The sequence below is a fragment of the Astyanax mexicanus genome, chromosome 1 (assembly GCF_023375975.1).
Source record: "Astyanax mexicanus isolate ESR-SI-001 chromosome 1, AstMex3_surface, whole genome shotgun sequence".
Taxonomy (NCBI): domain Eukaryota; kingdom Metazoa; phylum Chordata; class Actinopteri; order Characiformes; family Acestrorhamphidae; genus Astyanax; species Astyanax mexicanus.
This window is the reverse complement of record NC_064408.1, coordinates 60575002-60589480: the sequence shown is the minus strand read 5'-3', so window position 1 is coordinate 60589480 and position 14479 is coordinate 60575002. Positions and strand designations below refer to the sequence as shown.

The 14479-nt window shown below is 39.4% G+C and overlaps 1 protein-coding gene across 4 annotated transcripts in view; it reads left to right on the top strand.

The window, feature by feature from the left end:
* The window catches only part of palld (palladin, cytoskeletal associated protein), a 160021-nt gene that overhangs the window by 111977 nt on the left and 33565 nt on the right, over positions 1-14479 (top strand). The window contains exon 1 of one of the 4 annotated variants that reach the window (XM_049481257.1): positions 5466-5645. The exons of the other annotated variants lie outside the window; for them this stretch is intronic. The gene's annotated coding sequence lies outside the window, so the exon portion shown is untranslated. Of the gene's footprint in view, positions 1-5465; positions 5646-14479 lie in introns of those variants that run through there. 4 annotated transcript variants of the gene reach the window in all.

Below are 14479 nucleotides of genomic sequence, written 5' to 3'. Positions count from 1 at the left end.
GAGAACTGAAAGAGCACATTCTGAACCGTCTGAATTGAGCTTCCTGAACTTTTCTGAAAGGGATTTTAGAACACATTAAAACTAAGAGTTTACTCTTGAATATTTTACTTCTGTGGTCAGCCTATCAGACTAAAGTAGCCTATATGAGACAATTCATTTTGGTGAGAATAGTAGGAATGCAGTCAATACAAAAGAAAAGTGCATTTCCTTTAATAAACAGTGGCTGCAGACATAAACTTGTTTCCATGATGTTGCTAGCTGGCTGATATGTGATTATTGTGGTATCCCAGGTGGTTGCTAAGGTGTTGCTAGGTGGTTGCAGGTCATCAGGTTTTTCAAGTGGTTGCTGTGGTTCTGCATGTAGTTGGTTATGTATATGAAGGGTATTTGTATCACTGTTACACTTAAAGGGTGCCAGAAGTTAGCTGAAAATGTCCATACAGTATTTACTGGACAGTGCAGAAGTATTAATGACAGTAGGTGGATCATACGGTGTTATATGGAGAGGTCACAGCAGTTCAGTAATGTGATATTTGAAATGAGATAGAGGAGGGCAGGGCCCTGACAGCATGGAAACAAAGACCTAACTTATCCTCTGTTTGAGAGGCTAAGAGCCTTTCACTCTGGAGAGAGCCACATGGTATGCGAGACTGAGGTTACGCACATTCACACACACATACACAAGGGAGTCGTACACACGCAGTTCGGGGAATTACATTGTTTCCGGATGAAGTCAATCAGCAACTTATTGAGGCCAGTTGGCAGGTTAAGTTCCTGTTTTCAAATAGCTCTCTACTGTTAATGAGAGAGTTCATGAGTGTACATTTCTTGAAAACACACATGTTCGGTATGTATTTGATGCTGTAATGAGTTAGAAAGCTATTTCTGAAAACACATTAGCTACCTGTGATTCAGTGCAATAAGCACTTTTTGACCGAGAACAGTTCAGCAAACTCTTAATAAATAAATAAATAAATAAAACCAGTATTTAGTGCAAATATTAACTGTAACTGTGGCAAAATGGTAAACATAAAAATACAATCAATGTTTTTTTAGAATTAGGGGTGGGCGATATGACCCTAAAATAACATCACGATATTACATGGTATTTTCACCATAGCAATACACTTGGTGATATGACAAAACACTGAAAAAAAAAAAAAAATCAAGAATACACTACTGCAACAAAATGAAAATTAAATTATGTTATATTTAATTATATATATATATATATATATATATATATATATATATATATATATATATATATATATATATATATACAGTATATATATATATTTTTTTTGCTGAAAACAGCTAAAAAAGTTGTGCCCTGATGTGATAATTAGAGGAGGGTGATATAAAATGATATTTCAGGGTATAATATCATTCACAATATCAAAAAAATTGGCGATATTATCATATATGATACAAAATGGCACACCTCTATTCAGACCAGTTAGATGCTCCTAATCAACTCGTTACCTGCATTAAAGACAGCTAGCTGTCTTAAACTGTCACTGTAAGACTCCTTAATTAATCAGTCAGACTCTAACCTCCAAAACATGTGCAAAACCAAAAGAGACAAGATCATAGACCTGCACAAGGCTGCACTGTTGGTGCAAAAGTAAGAAAATGGAAGAAATACAAAATGACTGTCAATCAACATCAATCTGGTGCTACATGCAAAATCTCACCTTGTGGGGTATCCTTCATCATGAGGAAGGTGAGAGATCAGCCTAAAACTACACAAAGGGAACTTAATGATCTCCAGGCAGCTGGGATCACAGTCACCAAGATAACCCTTGGTTGTAATGTCGTTACGGATTAAGCGGACTCTCATTTTCCAATCCCTTTTAATTAAGCAAATTGGTGCTTTGCCTTTAAGAATGGTGTATATAAATGCTCTTTGTTCTGATGTGAGCTAATTGGGTTGGGTCTTATTCCGAGACACCTCTTGAAATTTGAAACAAAGCTTAAATGAACTTTAGGCCAGAAATGTAAATAGGTTTTTGTGATGCCGCAAGCATAAATCTGACTGTTAGCATATATGATCTGTATAGACTGTGGGGTGAACTGTATATTTCAGAACATTGTTTTTTTTAATATGGGGTTGTAACAAAGCAGTATGAAAGAATTTGTTTGTCTTTGTATATAATCTGTCCCTCTAAAACACAAACTATATTGTATACTGTATTTCTTCTTTTAACAGTTCAGTTTGGGCATTAAAATAATTAATAATTTAAGTAAATATAAATACTACATAATGTTGCCCTAATCACAGAACTGACAGGATTTAATTGTTTACCCTGAAGAATTTAATATGTATTGAGTATTTGACATTTCATAACACTAACCTATTGATTACCAGAGATGTAAAATTACTTCACGACTGTACTTAAGTAGTAAAATGCTTTATCTGTATTTACTTAAGGATTATTGTTTTCTCTCTATTCTACTTTTACTTCACTAAATATTGTGAGTTTAATACTTTTACTCCAATCATTTTTAATGTGCTGCATCATTAATCGTTACAATTATATACATTTTTCGGAATCATTCTAAACCCACATTATAACTGTCATAGTGGTGGATGCTCTGCACTGTTAACGGGTTTGATAAAGCTGCTTATCATTTAGTAAATCAAGTGATCAAACTGATCTTATAAGAAGACCTCTGCTCAGTCTGCCTTTCACTCTAAGAACTTTCCATTGCTTTCTGTAAAAACTGCATGCCACAGTACTGTACTTTTACTTTTAATACTTTAGTAGTAAATGTAGGAATAAACTACTTGCAATACTTTAGTACAAAAAATGTTGAATACTTTAGTACTTCCACTTAAGTGTGGAGATTAAAGAACACCTCAACTTTTACTCAAGTCACTTTTTTTGAAAGAGCACGTGTACTTTTACTCAAGTCTGGGTCTCTAGTACTTTATACATGTCTAAATATTACCAATTATATGAATTATAACACATTATTCAAGATTAGTTTTATTAATCAGATTAGTTTCAGCAGTGGACGTTCTTTACATAGTGTGAACATCATGTCTGACTGATTGATATAGGATTTCTTGTGTAGTTTCTGTGTAGTTTAGTACTGTATGTTCATGGCAACACTGTATTTCCAGGCTTTGTTATTGTCTGGCTCAAACTAGGGTTGAAAACAACATGAGTTTTGAGAACATTACAGTGATGATGGACACTAACACACACACACACAAACACACACACACACACATACACACAGAAACAAACACACAAAAAGCCTTCTGACTGATGGATGGTCTGGCTGCTATGACACAGCAGTGACTATTAGCCTGCTGGGTGGTGGGCCTCTTTCTCCCAGCCTTTCAGGGGTGACACATTCAGACACACACACACAACACACACACACACACACACACACACACACACACACACACACACACACACACACACACACACACACACACACACACACACACCGGGGACTATGGAAGAGTTGAGAGACCTCACTAAAAATAAACATTCCATAGCCAAACAGAAATGATAACTGCATTCCTGTCCTCACAACTGAGAGATAGAACACAAACAGGATCACTGCAAACACACAGCATCACTGATCACAGCCTTTATGATAAAATGTCTTAATGGAGTCAGCCTGCTCCAGAGTTTAGGTAAAAAGAAAAAATTATATTTAAAATTAAAATTAAGACACTGTAAATGGAAAGACAGTTCAGAGATGAAAATGAAAAGATAATGATAACCTGTTCTGTCATTAAAGCCTATAAAAATGGAGAGAGCTAAACATACTGAAACAGGACGACTACTGGCTTTACTTGAGATGCTGTGCTGCCTATGCATATATTCAGTCATTGGGGCTGTGACTACAGTCACTTTGGCTATTTCTCCTCTTCTCTACCTCCTCCTTTCCTACTCCTCCTCTCTTACCCTGGAAGAAGGTGGAGGAGTAAAGGGGAGGAGAGAGGAATAGGAGGAATGGAGAGAAGGAGCAGTAATTGGGGAAATGAGACAATTGGCCTCTTTTAATAGGATGATGACTACTGATAAACTGAGCCAGTTACAATGCTCGTTATCAGCACCCCTAACACTGCCCAGCTAACAGCACACAGTCAGCAAATATGCAGTTTTCTTGTTAAATGTGGATGTTTAAACTCCTGTTCATTGCAGAGAAAATATTACAGTTCTGTGAAATATTTGGCAAACAGATAAAAGTAGTTCATTTTATTTGATTTACCTCTTTTTTATTTGTTCATAATACGTAATGATATATGTTCTACAGTCAAGTAAGTGTTTTTATGAAGTTGTGTTATTTGTACACATACACAATTAAAAAAATAAATGTATTAATAAGTAATTCCATTAATTACCACTCCGAATGCTGCCTTCAAGTACTCTTCGGAAATTACTACTTACGAGGTTGGAGGTTGTATTTAGGACTTGACATGCCTTTAAGTGTTTTTGGGGGGTGAAAATGGACTCCATTAATTAAGTCCTTTTGTTTATACTTTTGGTTTATTATCATAAAAAATTGGAAGTTTATTTTGCCCTTCTCCAAGAGAATGAAGCAAATAAGACATGCATTAGTTGAGCAATGTTTTTATCCCATGAGAACAGTGAACCATAGACTTTTGTTTACTAAATGTTTTTTTCACATATTGCAAGTGATTTTAATCGTTAGCTAATAACAACCTGGTTTGTGGATTAATTTTTGGAGGCAGATATTAATGGATAGAGGAAAAGATACTGAGGGTTACTCCACAAAAAAAGTTAAAATAGTAAAAAAATATATAATTGTTTTAAATAAGAGTAATATATTTTCTTTTATGAATTGTGATGAAACATGGTAAAATCTGACATTACCATACAGCTCTGGAAAAAAAATAAGCTACCACTTAAAAATTATGAGTTTCTTTGATTTAACCACATTGATTTTACATCTATTGAAAAAAAGGATGATCACAAGCCATCAAACCAAGCTAAACTGTTTAAAATTTTGCACCAGGAGTGACATAAAGGTATCCAAAAGCAGTGTGTAAGACTGGTGGAGTAGAACATGCCAAGATGCATGAAAACTGTGATTTAAAACAGGGTTATTCCACCAAATATTGATTTCTGAACTCTTAAATCTTTATGAATATGAACTTGTTTTCTTTGCATTATTTGAGGTCTGAAAGCTCTGCAACTTTTTTGTTATTTCAGCCATTTCTTATTTTCTTGACTTTGTTTGGAATTTGGGGGAAATGTTGTCCGCATTTTATAGAATAAAACAACAATGTTTATTTTACTCAAACATAAACCTATAAATAGCAAAATCAGAGAAACTGATTCAGAAACTAAAGTAGTCAATTGTTTTCAGCATCTGAACTTTTATTGTGAAATGGTACCTTTTCTCTCCGGGGTCTTTTATCGTAGCAGTAGGTGCGCTGACTCTCACTGGGTGACTCACGCGCAGCGGCGCGAGGGAGCGCGCTTCTCTATAAATGCTGCTGAGAGCCGGCAGATTCAGTGTAAAACACAGACACACACACTCTCACTCATATTCACACTCACACACTGAGAGAGAGAGTGTAGACCGTTACCGCTGAGGACTAACTGAACACACTGCTGCGGGAGAGAAGAGGACGCTGGAGGAGAGTGAAGGTACACTTTAAACCTATCTGATTTAAACTTTGTTAAGTTGTGATAAGTTGTTTGGAGGCGCGCCAGTGTTCAGCTCTGTGGTTTATAAACTAAATAGCGGTGTAGTGTAAGGCTGTAGTTCAGCCCGTGTACCGGTGTGCGCTGTGGGGTAAAGAGGTTGTAGGTAGAGAGACAGGGGGGTGATGGGGGTGTTTAGAGACTGATGCTGTGCAGTAAAGTGACAGGAGGAGGAGGAGGAGGAGGAGGGGTGCTTGTTGTCCCTCAGACTGCTGCAGAACTTTCTGCTGCTCTGTGTCTGTGAGGAGCGTCTGAGATGGACAGTGAGTGAAGATGGTATTTGTTGGTCAGTAAAACAGGTCAGTACACGCTTCTCAGCTCGTGTGTGTGTGTGTGTGTGTGTGAGTGTGTGTGTGTGTGTGTAGAAATTCGTGGTTTGGTTAGTGCTGATAAACCAGCAGTGTGTTCTTAACGTATTTAACACCAACCAATACAGTCTATGGGTTCAGCTCTGACACACTCACTGTCTGAGTTTAACCTTATCCCAGTGTCTATGTGTGAGAGGGAGGGTGTGTGTGTGTGTGTGTGTGTGTGTGTGTGGGGATCCTAGGAATGTGAGCTGAAGACATTCCTCTCTGGAACGACTGGGAAGACATCACCATCAAATGGGATTACCAGCAGTAAAGCCAGAGTATTAGTGTGTGTGCAAGAGAGAGAGAGAGGCAGACATTAAGAAAGGCAGACAGGGAAGAGAGAGAAAGAAAGAGAGAAAAAGACAGGCAGGGATAGAGAAGAGGGAGGGAGGGAAAGAGAAAGAAGGTGAGAGCGAGAGAGAAAAAGAGAATCAGAAAGACAGACAGGGATAGAGTGGAAGAAAGGGAGAGAGAAAGAAAAAATAATTATTAGGAAGACAGACTGGGATAGGGAAGAAGGGAGGGAGATAGAAAGAAGATAGAAAAAGAATCAGAAAGACAGAGATAGGGAAGAGGGGAGGAGGAGAGAAGAAGATAGAGAGAGAATCAGAAAGACAGACTGAGATAGGGAAGAGGGGAGGGAGGAAGAAAGAGAAGAGAGAAAGCAACAGTGAAGGAGAAAGGGAATCAGAAGGACAGACAAGAAAAGGAAAGAGGGGAGGGAGAGAGAGCATCAGAGAGACAGACAGGAATAGAGGAAGGGGGAGGAAGAGAAACGAGAAAGCGACAGAGAAAGAGAGAGAGAATCAGACAGACAGGGATGGGGAAAAGGAGACAGAGACAGGAGGGGAGAAAGAAAGACAGTAAACACTAGAGAAACAAACAATGAAAGAGAGTGAAAAAGACCAAGGCAAAGAGAAAGAATAATAGGGAAACAGACAATCATAAAGACAGACAGGGATGGCTAAAGACAGAAGAAAGAGTGAGTAAGGAAGAGAGGGAGAGAGATGAACCTGTCTACTTTCATATCTTTAAAACAAAGAATAAACCTTTGCAACAATCAAAACAAATCAAATGACTTTCAGATGCTCATTGGCACAACAACAAGAAAATACATTAAATTGCAGTTAAGAGAGTTAACAGATACAGTATCATGTAGAAATCCTCCACTGAGGTGAGTTCCCCCCCCCCACTGTGGTTTATACACTACACTTTAGACTAACATCATCACTTAATCAAAGTACCCTAGTAAAATGTGCCAACTTTGCCTTTCAGTCTGTTTTTATTGAGCATTTTCACACAGGTCCTCTACAGCAGTTTACCTGGAACTGATTACAAGCTTATGCTCGAGGAGAAAGGAAGAGAAGGACACGAGAGAGATAAAAAAAAAGAGATAAAGAGAGAGAGGGTGAGTTTGCAGCCACAGTGAGGCAGTCTCTGGATCATTTAAAAGGAGGGTGAAAAGAAAACAGTCTGGATCTATTTTATGTGGTGTGTGAGCAAAGACAGAGAAAGAGAGATGGGGAGGGGTCAGGGAGAGTGTGTGAAAAAAACAGAAACAGGGCAAAGGACAAGAGAAATGTTTAACAAGTTGAAAGAAGTGTGTGAGCAGAGTGAATGGAGAGAGAGCTCTGCTTTAAGGGTGGAGTGACCGAACACTACACCACTCTCCTCTTACAGTAGTGATTGAGGAGGCCATTCAGTCCACTCAGAGTTGAATGAGGGGAGGGAGAAGGGGGAGAGGAGGGCAGGAGTGAGGGAAAGAGAAAGAGAAAGAGAAGACAGGGAGACAGTGAAGAGGAAAGAGTCAGGAGGGAGAGGGGGAGAGCGACTTGAGGAGGACTGAGTTGGAGAAAGAGTAAGAGAGTTAGAGCTGGAGAGAGCTTTTTAATGACATCTTTATGGAAAGTTGGAGTGTTTCTATGGCGGGGGAGCAGCAGAGTGGAGCACAGCGCCAGCGTGTACAGTGGGCCAAGCGTTTAGGTTTGGACGGAAGCCTGAGAGGCAGATCAGATTTAGGTCAGGCAGCCTGAGCTCCACAAGGCCAGGCAGGAACACCCTCAGCTAGGGCCTTCAGTTGGGAGGCGCTGATGTAGAGTTTCTGGGTCAATACGAGAACCAATTCCAAGAAGTGCTACATTCCAGTATTGTGCATTTTAATACATGCACTGTATTCCACACATAAGCACATTTCAGTACAGGTCAGTTTTCCAGTCAGGGATTAACAGTACGTGTCCACTGGCACTTTTCTTTAATGCATGTCTGTGCTGATTTTAAATTCAAATGAAGCAACAGAAGTGAACAAACATAAGTTTAATATTTAAATATTTAAACATTTAGTGAACCTCACTGTAATCTATAGTTCTATAAATCTGTATTTCCCCATTTTCAGCTTCATTTCTGTGGTTAAAAGGTGCCTGTTATGTGTGTGAGGCTTGTCTGTGTGAAATTGCAGCCTGCTGTTTCCTGATTCATTAGAATAAAGTTGAGCTCTGCTGAAAGATGTAAGATGCGTCTGGGCTTAAGTGCCAGTGGACATGCACTGTAAGATTTGTCATAGACTACACAGCAATCTGTACAGGTTTGGGTACAATGTTTTTATTTTTTTTTATTTTAGCAATAATTTGGCAGCACTGTTACAACCAGAAAGTAACCAATTAGCAACACCCCAGTGACTACATAGTAAGACCATAACAACCACCATCACAGCCATGTATCAACCACAGTGTTGCATCCACCCAGCAACACCATAGCAACCACCTAGTAATCACTTATCTAGTACCTAGAAACCAGTCATCATAGCTACAGCCTAGCAACTGCTTTTGGGTGAGTCCCACTTAGTCTGCACCACTCTTTCTCAGTGTCTTATTATTTCAGGATGTCATACAAATGAGTATTGTCAAAAATAAATTCTACTAGTAAGACAAAAAGGTGAGCTAAATAATCATCAGATAACTGGCTATAATTTTAGATAGAAATTTCACATGCGTTCCAGGCTGGCCATGTACTGAGTGACAGCACTAGTATTACACTCATAATAGTCTCCTAGTCATAATAGAAGGATCAGATGGTTGGTGTGTGTGTGTGTGTGTGAAGAATATTTGAAGAATGGAGGAAGAAGCACTGTAACTCTGGTCTTTCAGGCACTGACTAAAACAGCCCAAGAACTAGACTGTTTAAACTGCAAAAGCGAGAGTAATCATTCACAGTAGTGTGGATGATCACTCTCCCTTTTGCAGTATAATCCATGATTAGGATAGCATCCATGTTGTAAAGAAAGTAGACTTTCTTTGAAAATGCCTACATAATGAACTATGTCTACTAGGGGTGTCACGATTCTCTAAATCCTCGATTCGATTTCATTTTCGATTTGAGGGTCACGATTCGATTCGATTCTCGATTTTCTTGTTTTTTTTTCTTGTTATTATTTTATGCCTCATAAAATTGAAATAATATATTTATTATTATTATTATTATAAATATTATGAATATTATTATTATTATTTAATAAGATATATATGGTAATGTCATCTAGTGACTTTTTTTGGTAGCAACAGTGTGCACTATTAAAACAAGCAGTTTATCAGAGCTGTGTGTGGATGGCTGGTGAAACTGCTCACTTACATGAAGCTGCAGTTCTTCATCCAACCACTAGTCGGAGCTCTCTTCACTCAGTCACTACTTCAGTACAGCCCAGCCACGGGCTACAGAGCTCAGCCAGTCCGTTTTTACTGTTTCTGTAAACAAATAAAGGTTTTAACCCCACTAACCGGATAATACAGCTCACTACAGTTCATCTTTCAGCCCAAGCAGCTAACAGCAGCAGGTTAGAACAGCCGACACGGAGTCACTGCTCGGATTACATTATAAACAGGTCAGTTAGCGCGCTGCTAACCTCAGGATGTTTATAACTACGGAGTTTAGTGGACACACCACGGCCGCCAGGTAAGTCTTTTAAAGGCTACTGAAGACTATTAAAGGCTATTAGAGGTTATTGAAAGCATTATTGGGGGGCAGAAATCAGTACAGGCTGGTTAGATAAGTGATGTGGTGAAACTGTGACTAGCGCTGTCACAGTGATGTTTATTAACGTCATTAAAACAGATTTTGTCAGGTATTGTCTTATAAGTATTTACACATAACTTATATCTCTCCTGAAAAGCTTTTATTTTAGTCAGAAACACGCTTGTGTTTACTTTATCTGAGAGAAAGATGTTTTTTTAATTCAATGGAAAGCAACAGGTGTAGTCAATTATAAGTTTAAGATTTTTAATCCACCTCACTGTCATCTATAGTCAGTGTTCTCAAGTCACACTGACACACGCATTTCAGCGAGTTCACACGCTCTCACCTGCGTGCACCCACCCCTCCGTTAGATACAGATACAAAACCTGCGCGCCCAACCCCGCGCATCGTCGATCCTCTTTTTGACTTCGATACTCGAGACCATGACCTCATTTCGATTCGATTTCGATAAAATATCGAGATTGTGACACCCCTAATGTCTACGTATGCTAGAAAAAAAATTCTATTGCAAATGTTATTTTTTTCGACAATATATTGGCATATTAAACAATGCATGGCCCATAACGTCACCAGTCCGGACCGATAAAGAGCTGAGTCAGCACAGAGCACTCAAAATCCGAAAACGTCAAAACAACAGTAATCGGCCCTTTAATCAGGCGTTTAAATGGCTTTTTAAAAGGTAAATCAGAGCATTTTTCTGGGATTAAAAGCATGAATTCAGCTGTAACTGGAAATATCTGTGCAAACTGTGCTGGACTGAGGTGCACAGTTTTACAAGCACGTCCCCAACCATGTAGATACCTTGTGCTTACTCCTGCCCCCCAAACCCCTGGTTGTGATGTAAAAGAATACCTTGCCTCATAGAGACTTTTCAGCTCAGGGTAAACACACTGCCAACAACTGACCAACCACTGACCATAGAGCTGATCTTTTAACCAACTGTTGTGTAAGTTAAATCCTGTTTACTGCAACCTGCACTGAAAATACTGTCCACAGTATTTTAAACGTAGTTAATTTCAAAAGGTTAATTGCATTTTATCTTAAAAGGCAGTGCACAGGGTATTACAGAAGCCCTGTACTATGGATCATCAAGTTTGCGTGGAATAATGGTTAATGTAGCATCAAGCCCTGCCCACTACTGGTACTGGTGATGAACTGATTGACTGATTGTACTGACAGGCAATCTGTATCTGCCCCTCTAAATGTAAACTATCCTTACTTTGACTAAAGTGCAGCAGGAAGATGATCTATTGTTATTTCTGTAGGTTTGATGGACGTTTCCTATGTGTTTGTGTGCTTTTACAGGAGGTGCACTTGACAGCATGTTTGAAGGTGTGTGAAAGTTTGGTTGGTCCTGGGTGTGGTTTGGAGGCAGCTCATTGACTGTGTTTGAGCTGTGATATGGCCTGTCTGATGTGGCTTTTATTAAGAAATCAATAACTGATAAGGATCCCAGGCTGTGCGAGGTGAAACTCAACTATTTCATGAGGTTTTCAGTTCTGATCAGCCACATTACCTGAAAGCATGAACTCTGAGGAAATCCAGACAGGTGCTTAGTAATCTGCAGACGGTCTGTCCTCTGTTCTAGACTTCTTTTGTTATTCTTCGTCAGTAACTTTGGGTTGTGTAATGTAATAATGATGGTGGTGGGAGTGGTTGTAACTGGGTGAAAGTGAGTGAAGTGTAAACCAGGTGTGTTTAAACTGCGTAAGCCTGGAAGTGACTTAATCAGGAGTGCTGACGTAGATGCCTGCCGGTGAGCTCAGGCTTGTGTATCAGTGTGACACACAATTTGATATGAAACACATTGTCATATTTGATAGTATGGTAGCAAACAAGGCTGTGCTGCTTGTTTTATCCTCCTGGTGTCAATTTGGTTGTTTGAAAATGAATGTCTTTCTTGTCAGCATCCATATTTTTCAGCTTTTGATTAGTTTCTCATTTAACATTAATTCTAATCTCTCTTTCTCTTTCTCTCTAAGCCCCTTATGCTCACTTTCTCTTGCACCTGTTTTACAGCATGCCCTTTTAAACATCATCATTATTACCAACAGATGCGCAGAGACACACATATCTACACACATATTCACACAGTTTACACACAGCTTGTTCCCTGTATCTGCTGTTTCTGTTTAGAGGGACTCCTGTAATCATCAGCTGTTTACACTCACTGACTTCCTGTCCATCAGCAGATATTTCCGGTGATATTACTTTGTGAACTGCCCATCCTAAGACAGTTGTTTAGACAGTAGTTTTGGAGCTGTTGCATGTGAACACACACCCTCACATATACGAATATACAGTATATTAAAGCCCTTATATGACTGTTAAAAATGTCTTTCAAAGTCTAGGCTGCAGTTAGTTAATGTACACTGAATTTCTCAGCTGCTGTGTCACAGAAGGTTGTTCGAAAGAGAAGAACTCTGCATCCAAGAAATACAGCCTATGCTCTGAGTGATTTGAAGTCGATCTGTTAACTGTTCTATCTTTACTAACACTTGGTTATCCACAGTTATCTGCCATGAAAATGGTGGAGACAAAACCTCCAAAGCAGATGTTATATCCCTTGTGAAAAGGAACTACTAAAAGTGCATTTTCAATTTAATCTCATCTCATCTCATCTCATTGTCAACCGCTTAATCCGTGAAGGGTCGCGGGGGGGGCTGGAGCCTATCCCAGCAGGCATCGGGCGGAAGGCAGGATACACCCTGGACAGGCCGCCAATCCATCGCAGGGCAGACGGACACAGACAGACAAACAGACACATTCACTCACACACTCACACCTAAGGGGCAATTTCAATCAACTTCCAATTAGCCTGAACATGCCGTCTTTGGACTGTGGGAGGAAACCGGAGGAACCCGGAGGAAACCCATGCAGACACAGGGAGAATGTGCAAACTCCACACAGAAAGACCCGGGTTGCCCCAGCCGGGAATCGAACCCAGGCCGTTTTGCTGTGAGGCGGAAGTGCTACCCACTGTGCCGCCCTTCAATTTAATCTACTTAATGAAAATATACATTAAATTTACTTTCTCTGTATTTCCATAAAGCAATATGCTTTACATTATACGTTGTGTTGATAGAAAATATATATAGAGTGGCAATAAATACTGCTTACAGTGCACTTTAGTCTAGTTTTTTCCAGTAGCATTAAGGTATGCACAATAAGTGCATCAAAAAGCAAAGTAGTACATTTACAATATGCTTCAAGTGTTTTGAAGTGTTTTACTTAAATCAACTTAAGTTCACAGAAGTTGCACGAAGAAAGCACTCAAAAGCACCAGTGCTTTCATTTAATGCTTCATGTTGTGTTTAAATATAGCCTAATTACAATTAAAAAATACTTAACATGCCATAAGTTAATTTTTAAAAGTATGTACTTTTCCATGTTAAGTATGCTTTTAAAAATATACTTGAATACGCTTTTCTTTTACAAAAAATAATTAGTTGTGTAATTTCAATTTATTTCTGTGGAGAAATAAAAAAAAAAGCACACAAGTTTCAAGATACCACAAATTCTCATTATACTGTTTGCTGTGTGTGACCAACTACTAAATAGGAGTCTTCACAGGACAGTTTTACAGAAGACCCACCATACCTCGACTGCAGCCGAGGCTTTGGTACATAGCTACAGTCAGTTTATTTAGCAAGAGGACTTCTGTACTCTTGAAGTGACCTTCTAAAGTTAATGACACCACCAATCAGGATCAGCTCAGTGACTTTTATTTTAATAAGCATGACTGCATCTCTACCTGATGATTGATAAACTATAAAGTATTAATACTGACCATATTTAAGCCTGTGCAATTATAACAGTTGCTGTGACCTTCTCCTCTGACATCATCATCCGCTAACTGCAATCATTCAGCAATGCAAATGCACTCATGATTTATAGTCTATCGCCAACGAGCAGGACTTTTTTATATCTGTCTCGTCAGAGCAGGAAGTGTTCTCCACGTTCCCCGCACAGCTTTTCTCTCTTAGCTCTGCTCTGCTGGCGAGGAGGAAAAGTGAAACTAATATAGTTTCCTGAGCTGTCTCCTCAGCAGTGATGTTTGGATGAGCTGAGAGAGCAAACAGGAGTCAGCAGAGAGAGAGAGAATGAGCAAGAGAGAGAGAGAGAGAGAGAGAGGGGGGGGGGGGGCGGCGGATGGAGGAGAATTGGCATAATGTGAAGAGGGGGAAAAAGGACCCATAAAAAGAGAAGAAGTTTGGGAGTAGGGAAGTGTGTGTGTATGTGTGCAATGATGGAGTAGTTCTTTAGGCCAGTTGGCCCAAAGTGCGACTTGACAACACTGCTCCATCGGCATGGCAACAAGAGGCCTATTCCGTCTCCTTTCTTGGCCTCAGCAAGCCACAAACCATCAGAGAGGACCGACTGAAGCAGTTCTGTATT